Genomic DNA, 22,686 nt, shown 5'->3' on the forward strand with positions numbered 1-22,686 from the left:
TTTTTCAAGAATCTAATGGATAACTGACCCTCCCATCGTCCACTCTCTTGTTTTTGACAAATACCGATTTCTCATAAGACCTTTGACTTTAGTTTGGAAAATAGGGATTGTGAGCAAGTCTGATCACAAGTATCACCAAGCTGAATGTTCTGTAAACTCTAATGTCTCCTTATATTGTGGGTGGGCTGAGACTTCTGATAAGGAATAAACTCTGATTCATAAGGGAGTGCTTTGTCAATAAACCATACATTTAAGTTTTATACCAACATTCCTCTAATAATTACATAACAGACCAATTTCATTCTAATCTGAAACTAACTAACTTTGAGAAAAAGGATAAGATATGTTATGTTCCCCTGAAGAAGTGAATGTAGATCCAGGAAACGTGTCAGGAACTAGTTTTAATCGCATAATCGCATGAATGAATACTCATCTGTTATGGATATAACCGAATGTGGAATATACAACTGTGGCTAAAAGTTTTGAGAATGACACAAATATAAATTTTCACAAATTCTGCTGCTTCAGTGTTTTTAGAACTTTTTGTCAGATGTTTCTATGGTATACTGAAGTATAATTACAAGCATTCCGTTAGTGTCAAAGGCTTTTATTGTTAATTAAATTATGTTTATGCAAAGAATCAATATTTACAGTGTTGACCTTTCTTTTTTAGGAGCTCTGCAATTTGCCTTGGAATGCTATCAATCAACTTCTGGGCCACGTCCTGACTGATGGCAGTCCATTCTTGCATAATCAATGCTTGGAGTTTGTCACAGTTGGTGGGGGGTTTGTTCACCTGCCTCCCACGGATTGACCACAAGTTCTCAATGGGATTAAGGTCTGGGGAGTTTCCTGGCCATGGACCCAAATATTGATGTTTTGTTCCCCAAGCCACTTAATTACAGTGGCAGCTGGTGTTTTTTTTTTGGGGGGGGGGCAGCAAACATCAACCACCACCCCTGCTCCCTGTCTGCTGGACGGTTCTCTGCCACTTACACAATCTAGGTGGTGGGCATCGGGTAGCACTGGGTGCATCGGCGGGCATCCAGCATCTGCGGGCCACGATGGCAATCCGGCAGCGACGGGCATCCAGGATTAGTCAGTGGCAGCATCGGCGTGCATCAGGCAGCGGCAGGCATCCGGCATCAGGCAGTGGCAGGCATCGGGCTCCGGTGTCTTCTCCTCCTCACTTCCACTGTGCATCTCTTCCCCTCCTCCTAGGCATCCAATAGGATCGCCTGTCCTTCCAGCCAATCGGGTGACGAGTATCAGACCCGCTTCCTGATTGGCCAGGAGGAGGATTAGTGTTACGATAGCGAGAATTCATTTGCTATTGCAACATACCTGGGTGGGCTCTGGACGCAATTCTCTGTGTCCGGAGCCCATCCTATTTTGAAGCCTATTAGAGCCTTTGGTTTTAATCAGTTGCTTCAAAATAACACCACCACTATAATTCATTCACCCAGCTTCCTGCAAGGGGCCAGATGCATGGATAAGAGGGCGGTGGCATGGATGGGGCCTTAATGTATGGCTGCCACTGCTTAGTTATCAGTTTTCTCCTATGGCAAGGTGATCCATCATGCTGGAAAAGGCATTGTTTTTCATCAAAGTGTTCTTGGATGGTTGAGAGAACTTGCTCTCAGAGGATGTTTTTGTACCATTCTTCATGGCTGTGTTCTTAGGCAAAATTATGAGTGAGCCCACTGTCTTGGCTGAGAAGCAACCCCACACATGGATGGTTTCAGGATGCTTTACTGCTCGCATGACACAGGACTGATGGTAGCGCTCACCTTTTTCTCTAGACAAGGTTTTTTCCAGATGCCCCAAAAAATCAGACAGGGCATTCATCAGAGAAAATTACTTTACCCCAGACCTCAGCAGTCCAATCCCTGTACCTTTTGCAGAATATGAGCCTGTTCCTGATTTGTTCCTGGAAAGAAGTGGCTTCTTGGCTGCCCTTCTTGACACCAGGCCATCCTCCAAAAGTCTTCTCCTTTCTTGGGCGCCCTGAAGCCTTCTTCACAAATGCAGTGGAAATGTTTTTTTTTAATGAGATTAAGTTCATTTACATGGCAAATTCATCTGATTGCTCTTCATAACATTCTGGAGTATATGCAAATTGCCATGATAAAAACGGAGGCAGCAGACTTTGTGAAAATTAATATTTGTGTCATGCTCAAAACTTTTGGCCATGGCTGTACTGTAATTTATAATATTTGTGCAAATATAACAGATGATTTGTCATCAATTTTGAACCATTTTTGTTGAATGTCAACCCATCTCGTTTAGGTTTTAAACGTTCTGCTAAAAAAAGTTTTTCATTAGTAAGAATAATAAGATCATAGTGATTAAAGTAAAGAGTGGCGAGAGAGTGCTGGTAATGTGAGTATAGGATGGTAGCAAGGGAGAAACCTTTACAGAGACATTGGGGGATGATTTACTGAAAGATATTAGGCTGTTCACTTTACAAGAGAAATTTCACTCTGCAGGAGAATTTTCCCCAGATGTTAGTGAATGTGGTGAAATTTCACTTTGCAAAGAGTAACCAATCATGTTCAAGGAAAATAGAACTTGATTGAATTAAGGAAGTGAGCAGAGCTTCACCTCATCCACTAAGCTCTGGGGAACATTCCCTTGCAAAGTGAACAGGCTATTTGCCTTTAGTAAATCAACTTCACTGGCAATTTTCCCCAGGCAGGCAAAGTGACAGTGTTGCTTTAAATTAGGTACTATTATTTTTAAAAAGATGCTACTGCTTTATTTTGTAACAAGGAATGTATTCAAGTAGAATTATTTAGACGTTCCCTTTAAACAACTTGCGGGCAGATAAGCACTTGACAAAATCACTCTGACTCTCCTTCAGGAAAAGTGTGCTAAATTGTACATTTCCCTATCCAGTAATAGGTAATTGACAAGCTGTATTAGGCCTTGTTTACACCATCATACTATAGCATACGACCATGCAAGGGCCATGTTTGCCCACATGGGGATGCGCAGGTTTTCTATGCTTCCATAGGCAAGCAGTCCCATTCATTTCAGTTGGGTCACAGCGGGTGCACAAGCACAGTCGTTGCTCCCAATTTGACAGTCGTGCCAGGGCACAGGCCTGAAAACAGAAAATTGTACCATACTTACCGTAATTTTCTTTTCCTGGTGCCTATCCATGGCAGCATACCTGTGACAAGCTCCGCCTTGGCTCCTCCCTCAGGACTAGTGAATATTATAAAAGAAAAGGTTAGTACAGCCCCCGCATTCTCCGTAATATAGAATACCGAGGGTGGGATTGTATGCTGCCATGGATAGGCACCAGGAAAAGAAAATTACGGTAAGTATGGTACAATTTTCTGTTTTCCTGGTGCCTCCATGGCAGCATACCTGTGACAAATAACTAGCTGAGATGGGTGGGATGCTTAGAAGTCTATTTTAAAGAAATTTTTATTTAGAAGAAGCGAGGGCTGATGTGACTGCCTGTCTGCCAAACTCCACCGATGCAAGAGCTCCTGGGTCCACCCTGCAATGTTTCAGAAACGTATGTCGGGACGACCAAGTCGCTGCCCCACAAATAGTTTCAATTAACACATTCGCTCTTGCCGCCCAAAAGGCAGAAACTGCTCTGGTGGAGAGCGCCCTGACCGCCAAAGGGGGTTCCAGCCCCTTTGTCCTGTACACCTTGTGAATGAGTCTAACGATCCATGAGGCAATCGTTCTTGCTGACGCCTCCTTGCCTTGGTGTTTGCCCCAGGGAATTATAAACAGCCTGATGGAATCCCTGAATGATGCTGTGGCCTGCAGATAGCATTTCAAAGTGGAGGCAATGTCTAGCTCATGAAGAGAACCAGAGTCCTGTTCTGAAAATGTTGGGAGTGCCCAAGGTTCTGACATGTTTAAGGATGATGCGACTTTGGGAATAAATCCTCGCACTGTTCTGAGTTCTACTCTGTCCGGATAGAATATGATATGATTATGATCTGCTCCTAAAGCTTGGAGCTCTGAAATCCGTCTGCCAGAGGTTATAGCTATCAGGAAGGCTAGCTTCTAGGCTAGATTCCAAAGCGATGCTGACTCCGAAGGGGCAAAAAGGTGGACTGGCTAAGGACTCTAGGATAATAGCAAGGTCCCAAGTGGGAAAAGATTGTTTAGTTGGCGGTCGGATCTTTTTGACAGCTTTGAAGAATTGTATTATTAATGAGTCCTCGGCCCATCTTCTACTGGTTTGCCAATGAAAATGCTGATACCTGTACTTTTAGTGTACCTAGTGCAAGACCTAGGTCTAGGCCTGCCTGAAAAAACTCAAGAATTTGAGAGGATGATGGGGAATCTGGATCACAGCTTCTGCCAATCATGAAGGCCCTGAACTTTTGTTTGTGGATGGTTTTCTTGCCTTGAGCGGGGTTGCGATCACTTTGTTGGAACACCCTAGAGATTGGAACCTTTCCCTTTCAGCTGTCAGATGTGAAGATCCAGCCTGCGGGGATCTGGAAGGGTGTGACATCCTTGCGAGAGGCGAAGAGGTATTATTGGAACCTTGACTGGAAGTCGGGTACTTAGATACATTGCTGTGGGGAACCAAGGGCGTGTTGGCCAGTACAGTAGGACCGTTATCACTGTCGAGGTTTCATAATCATAAGCCTTGACAGGAATCTTGGAATGAAAGGCCGTGGAGGGAAGGCATAGGCCCGATTGCATGCCCAGGGGGCTGAGAGGGCATCTAATACCTCCGCTTGGGGTTGAGGAAGCCTTGAGATGCACCTTGGAAGCTTGGTATTGAGTGCTGTTGCAAATAGGTCTATCTCGAGGGGACCCCACTGGTTCACTATCCAGTCGAAAATCTCTGGGTGTAGAGACCATTCGTTGGCATCCGCAAACTTGCGGGAAAGGCGGTCGGCCCTCAAGTTGAGATGGCCGGGCAGATAAACTGCCCTCAGGTCCTTTAGATTCCTTTCTGCCCAGAGTATTATGGGTTCCACCTCCTTCAGGAGGGACCTGCTGCGTGTCCCCCCTTGCCGGTGTACATAGGATACCGCAGCCCTGTTGTCCATTCGGAGGAGAACAGGTTTCCCTGTAATCTTGAACCTTAGGGCTAGTAACGCAAGGTAGGCCGCTCTGACCTGCAGGACATTCGACACCAGGCCTGTTGTATGGAAGGACCATCTACGCTGCACTGAGATCCGGTTGCAGTGTGCTCCCCAACCTGCTGCACTGGCATTGGTATTAACTGTGATCCAGCCGACATGCCCTAACGGGCGTGATTTCAGAAGTGTCTGTTTCTTCATCTACCAATGCAGACTCCTGAGCATCAAGGTCGTCAAGTGTATGGGTTGGGATAGATACCACCTGTTCCACAGTCTTTTGCCAGCAGTAGAAGGTCGTCCAAGTAGTGGCATACCCGAAGCCCCAATTCTCTCAGAGGGGCTATGATGGCAATTGGGGTCTTTGTGAAGACTCTTGGCGATGTGCAGAGGCCCAATGGAAGACTCTGGAATTAGAGATGTACCTGCCCCACCGCCAATCTCAGATACTTCTGGAAAGGAGGGAGTATGGGTATATGCAGGTAAGCGTCCTGCAAGTCTATTGACAACATCCAGCCCCCTGATTGGTCTACACAAATAATCGTTCGTAGTGACTCCATTTTGAATCTTACTAGGAAGAAATAACGATTTAGACTTTTTAGGTCTATCACGGGTCTCCACCCTCCATTTCTCTTGGGGACTGGAAACAGGGTTGAGTAAAAACCCGAAAATCTCTCTGATGGAGGCACTGGAACTACCGCTTGCTGTTACTGCAAGGAGAGAAGAAATTGCTGTAGCACTTCCGTTTTTTAGGGGGGAACCTTGACACCCTTGTCAGGGAGAATAGGACCTTGGGAGGTTTGTCTAGGAACGGCCCAAAATGGCCATATTTGACTGTGGAGACTACCCAAGAATCCCTGCACTTTTGCTCCCAGATCTTTGAGAAGTGTTTTAGCTTGGCCCACACAGGAATCGCTTGGGCTGGCCAGGCGTCGAAAGGATATAGTAGAATCATGTGGGTTAGGCATCGGTCTCTGTCTTCGGGTTTTGAGGAACGTGGACTGTGTGCTTTCCCAATTATGCCTGAAGCCTTTTCCCTGCCTGGAGTATCGGTAATCCTTATTCTTGGAGTATTGGAATATAGGTGCGATTGTCCTGGAGCGCCTAGATCACCTGTCTTGGGGTAGCAGGCCTGATTTTCCACCAGTGACTCGAGAGATGTCCTTGTCCAGTTTTTTCCCCCAAACAAGGCTTCACCATCAAATGGAATCTTGCACCAGTTCTGTTTGGAGGCGATATCTGCTGCCTACGGTTTGAGCCACAAGGCCCATTTGGCCATAACTGTGTGGAGCATTGCCCTTGCGGAGCAACGAATTGAATCGATGACGGCTTCACCAATAAAGTCTGCTGAGAACTTCAGCTCATCCAAGGCCTTGATTATATCCTCCTCTGGGATGTCCTGTTGGACTGCTGACTCTATATTATCTGTCCAGACGCGTAGCGCATTGGACACTGATGTCAGGGCTATGACAGGTTTACAGGCGTTGTCTGCCATCTGGAGTCTTAAAAGAAGTTGAGTCTTCCGGGGGCAATGTGACATTCTTTGCCAACCTTACCACTGCTGCATCGACCACTGGAGAACCCTCCAGCATTGCGGAATCAGGCTATGAGAGAGGGAATAACTTTCCCAACCGATTAATAGAGAACATTTTCTCTGTCTTTTCCCACTCTTCCTCAATCACATTCCTGATCTCGTCCATGAGAGGAAAAACGGAGATCCGACGTTTGAGAAAGGGGAAGTACGATTTAGACTTCTTAAACCTTTGTGTTGGTCTCTCCTAGCCGATCGCTTGTTTAGCTGCCTGTACATAAGGCTGGACCATAGCGAAAGCAAAGCCAGAGGCATCTAGGTCATCAGATGATTCCTCTGAGATGGCATTCTCTTCCTGATGTTTAGAGGAGGATGCCGGCGACAGACGAAAAATTCCACTTGTGGACAACCCCGGGATGGAAGCCTCAGCCTCAGCCGTTTGCTCCTGAGGAGGAGACGCTGGTTGTTGCGTCGTCATTGTGGCTACCAATTCCGCAAGGGAGTCCTTTACTGCTTTCTTAAGTAGGTCCGCCATTTGCAGACCTTCAGCTGCATCGTCCCTGAGGCAATCTCAAACAGATCAGTTTGTCTGAAAGTGGGGCAGCTCCACATGCCTGACATCTTGGAGATCTAGGTCTCGGGGAGCATGAGTGATGGCGCCTTTTTGGCCGATGCTTTCTGCCACTTCTATAATCCCCATGCCAGGACGACCTGTCTCTGCTGTGACTAGAGTCATCATCGCCTTCATGTCGCCTTGAGGTCCTCTTAGACATCTTCTGGCGTACAGGACTGAAATACATAAAGTACCAGCCTGAGTGCACTCTTTTTTTTTTTTTTTTTTTTTTAAAGTGTATCAACTTACCTGGACGTAGGTCCTTACCTCAGGTGTAGAGTAGGATCTTGTGCGGGTGGCGAATGGCTCATACTAGACGGATTAGCAGAAGCAGCAGCTAAGAAAAGAGTTTTAGAGGAGAAAAATCAACCAACCGTGTCCTTGACTGGAAAAAAGGGACTTTAATAAATACATCTAAAATACGTCTAAATCTACATTTTGTCCTCCTGTCCTTTTTTTTTTTTTTTTTGGGGGGGGGGGGGGGGGTTAAATTATATATATATATATTTTAAATTTTTTATTTATTTATTTATTTATTTTTTTTTGTAAATAAAATAACTTATTTAATTATTATTATTTTTTTTTTTGTAAATAAAATAATTTATTTAATTATTTTTTATTAATTTTATTTAATAATTTTAATGTTTATTTAATTTTATACTATTTAATTAATTAATCCATCTTCTCTTTTTTTTTTTTTTTTTAAACTCAGAGTTGCAGTTCTCCCTGCAGCCACAGGCGTTCCACTGAGGCCATCAGGGAGATAAACAGTAGAACAGGAGAGGCAGGGCACGTCTCTATCCTGTCTTTGAGATTTTGAGGGCACAGACGTCACTGTGCCCTTATCAAAGATGGCCGCTGCGGCATCCGAATCCACTGCGCATGCGCCGATCGGCGGAACAGTAAGCTAGAAGCCTCACGCCGCCGGCGCATGCGCAGAGCACGGCGGGGAACGCCGAAAGTTAAATAAAACGCCGGCGCTGAGCGCGCGCGGCTCCTATGGAGCCGGGAATGGCGACAGGGGCTAAGAGGGAGATTGTCTGAGAGAAACAAACAAATGGGAGGTCAAAAGAAAAGAAACAAAGAAAGAAATGGAAGGTTGGGGAGGGGAAGAGAGCAAAAGAGAGAGGGAAGAGAAAAGGGAAAAGATAAAGATATAAAACCTAAAAAAAGGGAAAGGAAAGGAAGGAAGAAAAGAGAGAAGGGGAAAAAACAAAGAAATGTAAAAATAGCTGCTGCCTCCGTTACCATGAATGAGCTGGTGCCTGATCAATTTGCAGATAAAGCTCTTACTTAAGAGACAAACTGCTTGTCCCAAAAGATCCTACAGAAGGGACTTCCAACCTTATAAGCGCGTTTAGCTGCCCAAGAGAAGGAACTGCGTCCGGGAGAGGCTTGAACCCGGACGGACGCTGCCGAATGCAGAAGGTAAGGACGCCGACCAGGATTCACTGCCATGAGGTATGAGGAAAAAAAGGAGAATGTGGGGGCTGTACTAACCTTTTCTTTTATAATATTCACTAGTCCTGAGGGAGGAGCCAAGGCGGAGCTTGTCACAGGTATGCTGCCATGGAGGCACCAGGAAAATACAATTAATGGGACTATCACAACAGAGATGCACAGAACACCCTTGCCTCCCCATGCAGGCAAACACAGCCCTTGCATTGCATATGCTAGAGTACACTCATGTGAACAAGGCCTTAGCCAGTCAAAGGAAGGATGCACACAGTTACCTGGAGTAAATTAAATGCATTGGCACAGCCAGCCTTCTGTGTACCTATCAGTCTTCTTGCAAGTGCACCTTAAAGTGTATGTAAACCCTATCAACGAACTTCTTTTATTTGCTCATTTTTAGTCTTTGGAATGTACCATTTGAAAGCATTTTTTTTATATCTGTTTAATGGGTGCAAAAATACCTATTGACCATGTAAGAATTTTAAAGAGGAAGTAAACTTCCTCTGCAAACTTTTACCTATAGGTAAACCTATAATAAGGCTTATCTATAAGGTATTGAAAATATCTCCTAAACTTGTACAGTTTAGGAGATATTTCCAGTGCATGCAACCAGTGACATCACTGGCGCACGTGCTCTGAAGGAACGGCCCACGTGTGCCGATACTTCCAAGCCCATACAGTGAACGATGGCTCCCCCGGGCATGCGTGGGAGTGACGTCATCGCGGCTCTGGCCAATCACAGTGACAGAGCCCGCAAACCTGGAAGAATTGGCGCTACCTAGAAAACAGGTCTCCATTACAAAAGGGTCTTATGGAGAATAAATGAATGGAGAGGCAGGACACGGTCTTTACAAAAAGCCCAGTATTCCCTCTCAACCTACTTCTAATGACACTGTATATTGGCAAACCCAGAATCACATAAAGAGCCAGGACACCATGAAAAGCCCCAGCTCCGCCCAAAGAAAGGTTTAAATCAAACAATAAATGTAATAACTCTGTGGGCCACCATAGAAAAAAGGTCCCAAAACATAAATTGCTAATGACGGGGATTACTAATCAAACCCATTATAAATTAATACTACAAAACAGCAGAAATATCAGGAACTAATGATGTTAGAACAAGCCAGGATACTTCCCTAAAGAATATATATTCAAACACACATTCTCAAGTATGTTAAAAATACAGGCCAAAAGACCACATGTACCAGACTACATGTACAACCTGATGAGATTAAAGATCAAATCGCCTGAGATGCGACAAAATACATTCAGTGACAGGCCTATTAGCAACAGTAATGAAGAACCCTTTAACAGTATAAAGTGAAAAAGATATATATATATATTTAAAGTACCGTGCACTAGTGAACAACCTGGGGTCACATAGGTGTACCCACCAGTGTGTAATGCCAAAAAGTATATATATATATATATATATACACCTCAAACAATATTAATATTAGATCAGTGTATAGTGGAAACCAAAAAGAAAATTATATGTGTAGGTCAAATAACTGAAAGTGTGAACGTTTCACACCCCAGAACCCAAACGGTTAAAAAAATTGTGTGTGTATTAGTGCATACAAAAAATAAAAATTCAGTAATACAAAACCTTATTGCGATAAAAGCTAAAAAACATGTGCGAAGTGCAATATCACCTAAAGTGAAAATAGTGAAATAAAAATGAAAAATGTAAAAATAAAAATAAAATCTGAGAATAAGTTACAAAAAATATATATATAAAACATATGCAAAATGGAAAATATATATATATGAAAATAAGTCCCAAAAAAATATAAGTTCAATGGTATTAGTCCAAGGGATCCTAAAAAAATCCTTAACGTGACTTTTGTGCTTCCTATTCAGTCTTCACTGTGACTTCTGTGCTCCCCCACCAGGAATCCTACTCACCAGAAGTAGATACCCCTACAGGGGTTATGCGCCTTAAGAATCAATCTCCAGATATCCCGTTCTTAATTTAGTGATAGATGCCCGAGCCTGTGTCAACTTGGAGTCCACAAGTCCTCATGAGAAAAAAATGGAAGCCTCCATAGTGTAATCCGTATAAAAATGGTTTATTGGCACAATAAATAAAAAAATATATAAGAGGCAAAAACAGCACAGCAAAAAAACCAAAAATCAAAAATAAAAATAAACAACCAAAAAATAAAAATAAAAGATGTTCAAAATGGCCACAATTCTCATAAAGTGGGCTATTTTGTAGAACCACAGTTAATCAGGGGGTTAGTATGATAATCTCCCCTAAAAAGTTCCGGATTAACCCCAGAAACTACCATAGACCATATGTAATATCATTAAGAACACAAACGGAAAAGTGGAAACACTAGTTCATAAAACCAGGACAAACCTCCCTATAGAGGTGGTAGAACACGGCTGTGTTCCCCCTGGGATAGGGCCCTTTCCGTAGTGTTCAAGAGCAAAAAGAAATCCTTCCTTCGGGGACCGTGTGATAGATACGCGGTTTGCGTTCCACCTGCGTACCAGAACACCAACGGCAACCCGGAAGTGACGTAACGGCGTGGTTCCGTCGGACGCGTTTCGTCATAGACGTCTTCAGCGCCGCTGAAGACGTCTATGACGAAACGCGTCCGACGGAACCACGCCGTTACGTCACTTCCGGGTTGCCGTTGGTGTTCTGGTACGCAGGTGGAACGCAAACCGCGTATCTATCACACGGTCCCCGAAGGAAGGATTTCTTTTTGCTCTTGAACACTACGGAAAGGGCCCTATCCCAGGGGGAACACAGCCGTGTTCTACCACCTCTATAGGGAGGTTTGTCCTGGTTTTATGAACTAGTGTTTCCACTTTTCCGTTTGTGTTCTTAATGATATTACATATGGTCTATGGTAGTTTCTGGGGTTAATCCGGAACTTTTTAGGGGAGATTATCATACTAACCCCCTGATTAACTGTGGTTCTACAAAATAGCCCACTTTATGAGAATTGTGGCCATTTTGAACATCTTTTATTTTTATTTTTTGGTTGTTTATTTTTATTTTTGATTTTTGGTTTTTTTGCTGTGCTGTTTTTGCCTCTTATATATTTTTTTATTTATTGTGCCAATAAACCATTTTTATACGGATTACACTATGGAGGCTTCCATTTTTTTCTCATGAGAACTTGTGGACTCCAAGTTGACACAGGCTCGGGCATCTATCACTAAATTAAGAACGGGATATCTGGAGATTGATTCTTAAGGCGCATAACCCCTGTAGGGGTATCTACTTCTGGTGAGTAGGATTCCTGGTGGGGGAGCACAGAAGTCACAGTGAAGACTGAATAGGAAGCACAAAAGTCACGTTAAGGATTTTTTTTAGGATCCCTTGGACTAATACCATTGAACTTATATTTTTTTGGGACTTATTTTCATATATATATATTTTCCATTTTGCATATGTTTTATATATATATTTTTTGTAACTTATTCTCAGATTTTATTTTTATTTTTACATTTTTCATTTTTATTTCACTATTTTCACTTTAGGTGATATTGCACTTCGCACATGTTTTTTAGCTTTTATCGCAATAAGGTTTTGTATTACTGAATTTTTATTTTTTGTATGCACTAATACACACACAATTTTTTTAACCGTTTGGGTTCTGGGGTGTGAAACGTTCACACTTTCAGTTATTTGACCTACACATATAATTTTCTTTTTGGTTTCCACTATACACTGATCTAATATTAATATTGTTTGAGGTGTATATATATATATATATATATACTTTTTGGCATTACACACTGGTGGGTACACCTATGTGACCCCAGGTTGTTCACTAGTGCACGGTACTTTAAATATATATATATATCTTTTTCACTTTATACTGTTAAAGGGTTCTTCATTACTGTTGCTAATAGGCCTGTCACTGAATGTATTTTGTCGCATCTCAGGCGATTTGATCTTTAATCTCATCAGGTTGTACATGTAGTCTGGTACATGTGGTCTTTTGGCCTGTATTTTTAACATACTTGAGAATGTGTGTTTGAATATATATTCTTTAGGGAAGTATCCTGGCTTGTTCTAACATCATTAGTTCCTGATATTTCTGCTGTTTTGTAGTATTAATTTATAATGGGTTTGATTAGTAATCCCCGTCATTAGCAATTTATGTTTTGGGACCTTTTTTCTATGGTGGCCCACAGAGTTATTACATTTATTGTTTGATTTAAACCTTTCTTTGGGCGGAGCTGGGGCTTTTCATGGTGTCCTGGCTCTTTATGTGATTCTGGGTTTGCCAATATACAGTGTCATTAGAAGTAGGTTGAGAGGGAATACTGGGCTTTTTGTAAAGACCGTGTCCTGCCTCTCCATTCATTTATTCTCCATAAGACCCTTTTGTAATGGAGACCTGTTTTCTAGGTAGCGCCAATTAACCCGATAATATTCTAATACTTTCACTCTTTAAAAGGAACCCTACTAAGGGGTTTCCTTTTTGTCCGGGGGGCAGCAGCCTATGTAGTGTTTTTACATGCAGGTACGTTATATTCATACAGAGCTTTTTTGATTTGGTTTAAGCCTCTCCTGGTGCTGAATAGCGCGGTTTTTATATAGATCTTTATTTTCCATTAAAACCTGGAAGAAGCTCCAGCAAAGATGCTGGGCGTGACAGCAGTGTACAGGGAACACTGCAACAGTTTCGTTTTAAGGTAAATATTTCATAATGAGCTAGAATGTGATGCACACTAGCTCATTATGCCTTTGTCTTGCAGTTTTTTTTTTTTTTTTTGAGGGAGGGGGGAATTCTTTTCAGAGGTTTACAACCTCTTTAATGATATCCCTTGTAGAGCACCCCTCATCCAGGGTTCACTTCCTGTGTTATCCCAAGAATAATAAATAGCCCTCCCAGTCTTTATTTTTATCACTGCAAAAGCCTTTAAGTTGTGGAGATTGGAGAGTAGGTAAGTTTGAGTAGATTGGCGAGAGAAAACTGGGCAGCGATGACCATTTAATCCAAATAAATGCTGTGTCTTGTCAGCCCACAATAGTACTTAAGGGCTGAGAGCCTTTCTGGCAAATCAACCAGTATTTTTCTTTTCTTGCAGGGATAAAACATGGGGAAATATGCCTGCATGGCAGACATAAAATATACGGCATATGTTTTTTTTGGCCCTCATATACACTTAAAATTACATATTCTGGTAGTTCATAGATCATTTAAAGGGAGGAAAAACCTAGAATAGCCTCAACCTTTTTATCCAAGTTGTAAGTGGGAAACATTTCTCTACATTGGGGGTCAGTGAGAAGAAGGCCCCCTTAAAGTAGTAGCCAGAATATTGCCCTTTTAGACAGTTAAAGTTAGTAAAAGATTGATGAAGTCATGGTGTTGGACTCAAAACTTTGCAGGCACCATTACATGGGAGGCCTGTCAACCACAGCCTGAAGCAGGGGTGCCTAACCAGTGGCCCGGGGGTCACATGTGGCCCGCGGAGCCCTCTGATGTGGCCCGCGACCTCCTGCTCTGGGATAGAATAGAAAGAATACTGTTATTAAAGGTCAGTTTATTACTAAAATCGCACTGTATATATGGGCATATCTGTTCTGCAGTGGTTACTGGGCTGCTTTCAAACTGATCCGCAAGTACAGAGCAGTTTACCTGCAGGTTACCTGCACTGAGCCTTAGACTTCTATTATTACCTGCGAGTTTGGTGAGCTTTCTGAAAGTGCACCAAACCTGCAGAATATAATAGAAGTCTATTGCAAACTACAGGAAAGCCAAAGGAAAACTGCATTGCACACGTGGTGCGGGTAAACCGCAGCACATCAGTGTGAAGGCAGCCTTGGACAGCTTTCACATGGTCAGTCCGACAGTCCGACCAATTGGACCCTCCATTCACCTCTAAGTAGTGGCAGGCATAAACCGACTTGTGCTCTACCTCCAATACGATCCATCAAAAAGTATTGTGGGCTGCGTCTGTGTCCGCTCTGCAAATGCAGTGTGGACACGAATATGCCATCCACCCGCTCCACTCATTGTGGCCCACGACCGGTTATCAAGTCGCTTAAGTGGCCCTCGCTCTTCAAAAGGTTGGGCACCCCTGGCCTAAAGAATCCCCTCCGTGACTACTATTTTTACACTTTTTGATGGTGTAGCAGGGTGCATAGCCACAGGGGGTGGGGCAACACTAAAGATAAGCTCTAGGCAGATATAAAAGACTCAAATGAATTATTAACAGAATCAGCACTAGCCTAGGCTGCCTTAGTGTGGAAGGATAGGGGGGGTGGTAAAATCGGAATCCCCAGCCACTTGATAGGGATTGTAGTGAAGCTTTTATACAGTATATTTCATCTGTGCATTTAGCTGTGTTCCTAGAGTTTAGCTTTAAATATCACCTTTAAGGCACAATGTAAATGAAATCCGGGGTCTGTAAAAAGGTAAAGTATGTTCCTGAATATTACAGTGACATAATGCTATTTTTGTTTTCAAAAGATGTTTCCAAATTTGTATATTTTACAGTATATTCAGCTATTGTTGGGAATATGACAATTCCCGAATGGTTTCTGTTTTCCATATTTTATATCCGTTCGTGAAGTGGGTTTTAAGGTGGTAATTTTTCTAACGGGGAAAGAGATTGAATGAAACCAATTCAGAGTGCTTATTGTCTACGCTTACAATAGAATCTTCCCTTCATAGTAAATATGCATTTAAAGGATTAATATCTGTAACGGTTAATGGTTGCTGAGTTGCATATCACGCTGCCTATATAAAATATAGGTCTCATTAAAATTGGAGTACTACAGCAGAAATGAACAGAGTGAACTGGTTACTTCAAGGATTTTTTATTTTATTTTATCCAGAACACAATTTGTGCCACCTCGATAATTTACAATAGAATCAAATGCATCATTAATGGAGGCAGCCAGATATGGAAACCATTTCCATTTTTAAGTGATTATTAATAGAAAGTTACAAAGCAGATGCAGAAGTGGCTGACCCTGCATGACCACAGAGTTATTCTAAATCAATCACACTATGTATACATTATTTTTTTCCCCTAAACTTTATATTCTGCTAGAAAATACATATATGCAAATGCTTAATAGCCCTATAGAGGCTAAAGAAGTGTTCAGCTGTGGTCTCATAAATAACAGCTTCACTGCATTGCATCAAGTAAGCACGGATTATTACTATTTCTAGCTGAGCATATAATTGGATAATCTTCTGTAACCCACTTTTTACCAGAAAATATGACACTATCTTTTTCTGGACTGAGAACAGGTTACAGTGTAAGGTTGACTTAACATTTCCCTGCAATAGATCTGCTTCTTTTCATATATACTTGAAGAGCTTTTTTCGCTCTTCCTCGTCAAATGCTACATTTTAACAGTTTATCTTTTTATTTTTAGAGTGCTGTTAATAAAGTGATTGTAAATCCTCAATTTTTTTTTTATTAAAATAAAAAAGATTTTATATGTACCCACCCTGTGCAATGGTATTGCACAGAGTGGTCTCTTACCTCCTCTTCTGGAATACCCCTTCAGTGCTCTCTGCTCTGGCGGGGTACCCCCCTCATGTGCTGAGTGGGTTCCCATGTGGGAGCACTCTCAAGCCGGGCTGTGTGCATCCATATAAACACACAACATGGCTTGGTGAATGCCCCCCACTCCCTCCGCACTAGATTTGACTGACAGCAGCAGGAGACACTTTAACGTTGATCTCCATCAGACAAACAGATAAACACACAGTTGAAATAAAAAAATTAAAAACATTGAATGGTGCCCTGTGCAATCAGTGAACAAACATAATGGAAGCTGCCCCTTTAAAAGTGAACAGGTCACCAAATGCTGCAGGAAAATTATATTAAAGGATGAGACGCTAGTGATGTTCAGTGAATCAAAAATGCAAATACAAATAAATAGAAAGCTAAAAGTCTATGGCCTCTTTCACACCAACGTGCCGTTCAGGCCCGCCTGTCAGTTTTTCAGGCGGACCTGAACGGGTGCTCCATAGAGCTCTATGGAGCGTCGGATGTCAGCGGTGACATGTCCGCTGACATCCGACCCGCTCCGATCCGAAAAAGTGTGACGGAGGAAAAAGCTATTTTTCCATCCGTCTGCGGATCGGATCGGATGACGACGGGCACTGCGGTCCGTCGTCATCCGATCTCCCATAGGGGAGAGCGGCGCTGTGACAGGTCCGTCCCTGCGCAGTGTGCAGAGACAGACCTGTCATCTCCCTGCTCAGCGGGGATCGGCGGAGTGATCCCCGCTGAGCAAACGGACATCCACGGGGCGGATCAGAACTGATCCGCCCCGTGTGAAAGGACCCTTAATATGATAAATCCTAACACCAAACTGTGATGCTCAAAATCTGATTCCTAGTTCTTCACTACAAGTGCTCAAGAGATGGGTGGCCACTCACCAGAGAATTATGACCTCTTTTTACAGGAAGATCAAATGGCACTTCTGGAATTCCAATTGATTCCACTGACAGCACAGTTCCACTCCACTGGCCCCTCGAGATGATGCAGACTTCAAGCTATCCCTTTAGGACTAGCCAATTTGCACATGCAAATTACACCTGGTGCCCGGATCAGCACTATAACATGTGAGTGTAATCGCCATCCTAGTTTCATCTCGAGGGACGAGTGGAGTGGAACTGTGCTGTCAGTGGAATCAATTTGGTATATCTCTTGAGCACTTGTGGTGAAGAACTAGGAATCAGATTTTGAGCATGACAATTTGGCTTTGAGATTTATCATATATGATCTTTTAGCTTGCTATTTATTTGTATTTTCATTTTTGATTCACTGAACATCACTAGCGCCTCATCCTTTATAATAATTTTCCCACACAGGTGAAATACTCATATGTGAGCTATCTGTCATCCAAAGTTGTTTGTACTTCTGTTCAGCCACTTTTGCGATGCAAATACCAGAGAACATAGGCAGGAGGGCGACACAACGTACAGGTAGGGATTATAGTGGAATCACCTTCCCGCCCAAAGTAGGCTACTTGGACAGGAGAAGAAACACATTGAAAAATTACTAATGCTGCGTACACAGGATCGGACTATCCGGCGGACTTAGTCCGGCGGATAATCCACCGCACTTTGCAGTGGAGGTCCGCCGGACTTTCCAAACGAACGCCCACACACGGACTAAAGTCCGTTCATTTTGAATGTGACTCCAGGTACGATGGGACTGGAGAATGAAGTCAATCTTGCCACCTTCATCGGTCAGATTGACACCTCATGAGCCCCGTCGCCTGGTATGGGTACGATGTACCCCATACTCATTCACATAGGGTGGGGGGCCAGGATCTGGGGGCCCCCTTATTAAAGGGGGCTCCCGGATTCCTATAAGCCCCCCACCCGCAGACCCCGACAACCAATGGCCAGGGCTGTCAGGTAGAGGCCCTCACCTCATCAACATGGGGACAGGGTGCTTTGGGGTGGGGGGGGCAGGGAATGGGGACCACTGGACTAAACAGCTGTAAATGACTTAATCCATGGGGCTGCAAGAGGACCACTGGAGGCAGTTTTAGTTAACTTCTTTCCCTCCAGCAGGGAGAAGCAATAAAGCCACCAGAGCTGCTTTATCAGGAAAGAAATGTACAGGGTTCAGCAGAGACTGTTGCTTAGGTTCTCTACATTTTACACAGTAGACAGGATAAAGGGAGGATTAGAATGAGGAGGGTAAATGTAGGAGTCTTTTCCTTAGTCCTTTCTTTTGGAATATAGCACCAAAGTGGCAGCATAGACTTTCTGATTATGGTACCATTGCATCATTCCATAATATAGGTTTGCAACATCAGTAGGGCTGAATTTTTGTATAGCCAAAGTAGGCTTTGGTTTTGGGCAGCATGACTGCTACATCTTTTTGCCAATGGTAACACTGCCTGTTGGCCTTGCTACTGCCTATGCATTGAGTGTGCATTTTGGTAGAATAGTATTTTGTGTTCTTACAGTTCACCTACTCTAGGTTTGGGGAAAAAGAACCAAACTGCTATCAGAGTACAGATAATTCTGTTCTAGTCATCAGGTCGGGCTATACTGGCATGTATGAGCTATCAGTAACTAGACTGGCAATAATAAGGTAATAGGTAATAAGGGCATAGTACAAGGCATAGGGAGGCTAGGAAACATAAATCTACACCATGTCAAAGAGGAATATGCACTAATACATTTTTCTTGTTTTCATGAGATACAGAAAAAATGAACAAACGTTGTCTGTTTTTTCCTATGGAAGACACACCATAATATAAATTGCAAAAGGTGCCAAATAATCTAAACTTAAAGCATTTGTTAACCCTCCCAAAAAAAAGATCCTGTTACTTTAAAGCACTTTATATAGCACAGTGCTTGTGCTGTGTCATTTGGCCCCCTGTAACCAGGGCCGTCTTTAAAGCGGAGGTCCACCCTAAAGTGGACCTTCCGCTCATTGGAACCCTCCCCCCCTCCGGCGCCACAATTGGCACCTTTCAGGGGGGAGGGGGCTGCAGGTACCTGTACAGTACAGGTATCTGCACCCACTTCCGGCGTAGATTCTGCAGAAGCTACGCCCCTTTCCGCAGAATCTACGCCCCTTTCCGAAGGTCCCCCGCTGCCTGCTGGGAAACACACGGAAACACACGGATCCCAGAGACAGCGGGGACCATCCTTATGCGCAGTAGGGAACCGGGAAATGAAGCCGAAAGGCTCCACTTCCTGATTCCCATACCCAAGATGGCGGCGGCAGCACCCGAGAGATGATCGAGAGATCGGCTTCGGGTGCCGACATCGCGGGCGCGCTGGGCGGGTAAGTGTCATTATTTTAAAAGTCAGCAGCTGCAGTATTTGTAGCTGCTGGCTTTTAGAAAAAAAAACGGCGGACTCCCGGCTGACTCCCGCTTTAATATTGATTGGACCTTGGGCAAAAAAATGTTTGGGCCCCCCCATGCAATTTCACTCTCCGCCTGCTCATACAATAAATACCCTGTTTCCCCCAAAAATAAGACGGTGTCTTATATTAATTTTTGTTCCCAAAGATGTGCTAGGTCTTATTTTCAGGGGATGTCTTATTTTTCCATGAAGAAAACACGTTACACATTTATTGTTGAACAAAAAAAAAGGTAATTTATTACCTGTATACAGTACGGTAGTACCAGTAGTTGTCATCACAAACCAGCATAACCAGACCATTATTTCCATGTACAACAATCTATGGTACATTTACCGTGTTTACCGGTATGAACACAAAGTATGATTTATTCAATGACAGTAATGTCATCATCTTCTGGAACATCATCATAACAATCCAAACCCTGAATTTCCTGGTGAATGTCTTGTGACTCCATTTCTTTCAGAATCGGTGGACCAAATCTCTCATGTTTAGCAATAACACTGTCCTTAAATGAGTACTTCTTGTCAAGGTAGCCTGCTCGTAGTGCATTTGCAATGCAACTGTCAGTGATTTTCTCTCATGAATTCTTCACCCAAGTCACAACCTCTTGCAGTTTAGGTTTCACAAAGTTGCCACGCTGATTTCTCTCCATTCTATTTTCAATGTCATTCATTTCCATGCGCAAATTGTCCTTGAATGGCTTGTTTATTGCAATGTCAAGAGTCTGGAGATAGGCCGTCATTCCTGCGGGAATCATTATTTGATCTATTCTTCTTTCGTGAAGAAATTTCTTCATGTCTTTAGCGCGGTGAGTGCTTGCTGCATCCCAGACTAGCAGACCTCTTTGGCTCCCTCGCATAACAAGCGGCAGCATTAAATCAACCCACTTCCTTATAACTGCTTGTGTGGCCCAGGCCTTTTCAGTTTCAAGAATAAAAATGCCCGAAACACGTTCAATCTTTTCCTTCTTGCCCTTAGATATGATTAAAGGTGGTATTTTTGTGCCATCCAGACAAATTGCCAAAATACAGGTAACACATGTACTTTCGTAAGCAGTGGAGGGAATGTACACTGAGGAGCACCCCGCTGTTCAATTGTTGTTTGAGATGATTGGCCCATAAACACTGCAGTTTCATCCATAGCAATCATGTTGGAAAGATTGTATTTAGAGAAGTCAGCATCATCAATAAAGGACTTGAATGCAAGTGCTCGCTTAATAACTTGAGCATCTTCCAGCCTAAACAGTGTTGTGGATCTTCTTAAAGATAGTTCACTTCGCTGAAGGAAATTATCCAGCCAGTGTTGTGATGCCTTGAAGTCTTCGGGGGCTATGTCAAACTGTGGTGCTATTGCAAGGGCAAATTCTTGAATCTGAGCCCTATTCACAACCAAAGCCTTTGCTCTCCTGTCAACAACCCATTCACAGATCAGGTCTTCCAGCTCGGAAATAATGGTTGCCAACCTGATCCACACTTGCACTTTTTAGCATTTCCCTTGTCCACTTGTTCAATGAGGTTACCATACTCTGCTCGCCATTTTCGGACCAATCGGATATTCAACATCTTCTCTTTGCAGAAAGCATTACGATTTTGGCCCCGGGAATGTTCCACGATTCCTTTCTTGTACTCCATGGAGTAGCTCTTTCTTTTTGCGCTCATGTCTATGGGTAAAAATATACCAGCACTGTTTACCAGTTACCAGATTACAATTTTAGTACCCCTTCTAATCCACCTGTGCCATTTTGATTCCCCCCCTTCTGATCCTCCTGTGCCATTTTGATCCCCCTCTTCTAATCCACCTGTGCCATCTTGATCCCCCTTCTAATTCACCTGTTCCATCTTGATCCCCCCTTCTAATCCACCTGTGCCATTTTGATTCCCCCCTTCTGATCCACCTGTGTCATTTGACCCCCCTCAAATCCACCCTGTGAGCCCCCCACCCCTGTGTGGATTATTTACCCTCTCCCCTTCAATGTGCCTGACTCCTGCCCCGCACGACTCACTGTCTTGTGAAGCAGACTCCGTCAGGGCAGAGCATCAGGTGGCAGAAGGCGTCAGCATGTCATGGCCGCAGCGCGGGCTCTCTGATGACGGTGACGTCACTTGCCACTGCTACGGTCCAGAGGAGTCAGACTCCTTAAAATACCGTAGCTTCAGGTGGCCTTATTATCGGGGAGGCCTTATGTTCAGTGGAGGACTTATTATCGGGGAGGACTTATCATCGGAGAGCCCTTATTATCGGGGAGGACTTATTATCGGGAGGCCTTATTATCAGGGGATGCCTTATATTTCTGCGAGAGGGAAACCTGGGTGGGAGGTCTTACTTTCAGAGGATGTCTTACTTTCGGGGAAACACGGTAGCAGCTAGACTTAAAATCAGTTTACTGTATCAGATTAGGCAGCAATTGCGATTGGTTGCAGCATATCATTACTGCTTAATGACTGGTTGCTAGAGGTTACAACACACATTACGGCTCACTGATTAGTTGCTAGAGGTTACAGCAAATGATTTCTGCTTGTTAATTGGTTGCTAGAGATTACTGTACAGTAATACTTCTCAGTGAATGGTTGCTAGAGGTTACAGCAGATCATCTCCCCACTGCAGGGGAGCATGATACACATATGAAAGTCACCTTTATTTACATATGAATGCCGCCGGCCGCAGCTATTTACATATGAATGCCGGTTATTTACATGTAAACACAGAGTTATCACACAGATGACACAGAGTCATCTGTACACAACAATAGGGCAAAGCTGGGCAGCATTAGTACCAGCACTTCACACTGAGATATCGGGACACCGCACAGATTTAAAACTTCAAGGGACAAGGGAATTTAAACTGGTATAGTTGGCAAGTATGTGACAGCTGCTTTGGGCCCCACAACAATGACAGGGCCCAGGGCAGCTGTCCCTTTTGCCCTGCCTTAAACGACGGCCCTGCCTGTAACACCTGTAATACCGGGCTGATCCTGCCTGGCTATACCCTCCCCTTTGTAAACTGACCATGGTGTATCATGTGGTCAGAGTACATGCCTCCGTCATTCGCAAATTCGCAGCCCTGCTATCTGTCTCCTCTGTGCTCTCCCCCCTCCCTCCCTGCCTGTCAGCCCATGACAGTACCCATCCCCGCAACTCCTGCTTCTCAAAGAAACTTTTACATCTTTATACCATACCCTC

The 22,686-nt window shown here is 43.5% G+C and overlaps 1 protein-coding gene across 2 annotated transcripts in view; it reads left to right on the top strand.

The window, feature by feature from the left end:
• The window catches only part of EPHA6 (EPH receptor A6), a 1,195,522-nt gene that overhangs the window by 885,888 nt on the left and 286,948 nt on the right, over window positions 1-22,686 (top strand). The window lies entirely within an intron of this gene.

The sequence above is a fragment of the Lithobates pipiens genome, unplaced genomic scaffold (assembly GCF_037356315.1).
Source record: "Lithobates pipiens isolate NorthernLeopardFrog02 unplaced genomic scaffold, aLitPip1_a1.2 Scaffold_16, whole genome shotgun sequence".
Lineage (NCBI taxonomy): Eukaryota > Metazoa > Chordata > Amphibia > Anura > Ranidae > Lithobates > Lithobates pipiens.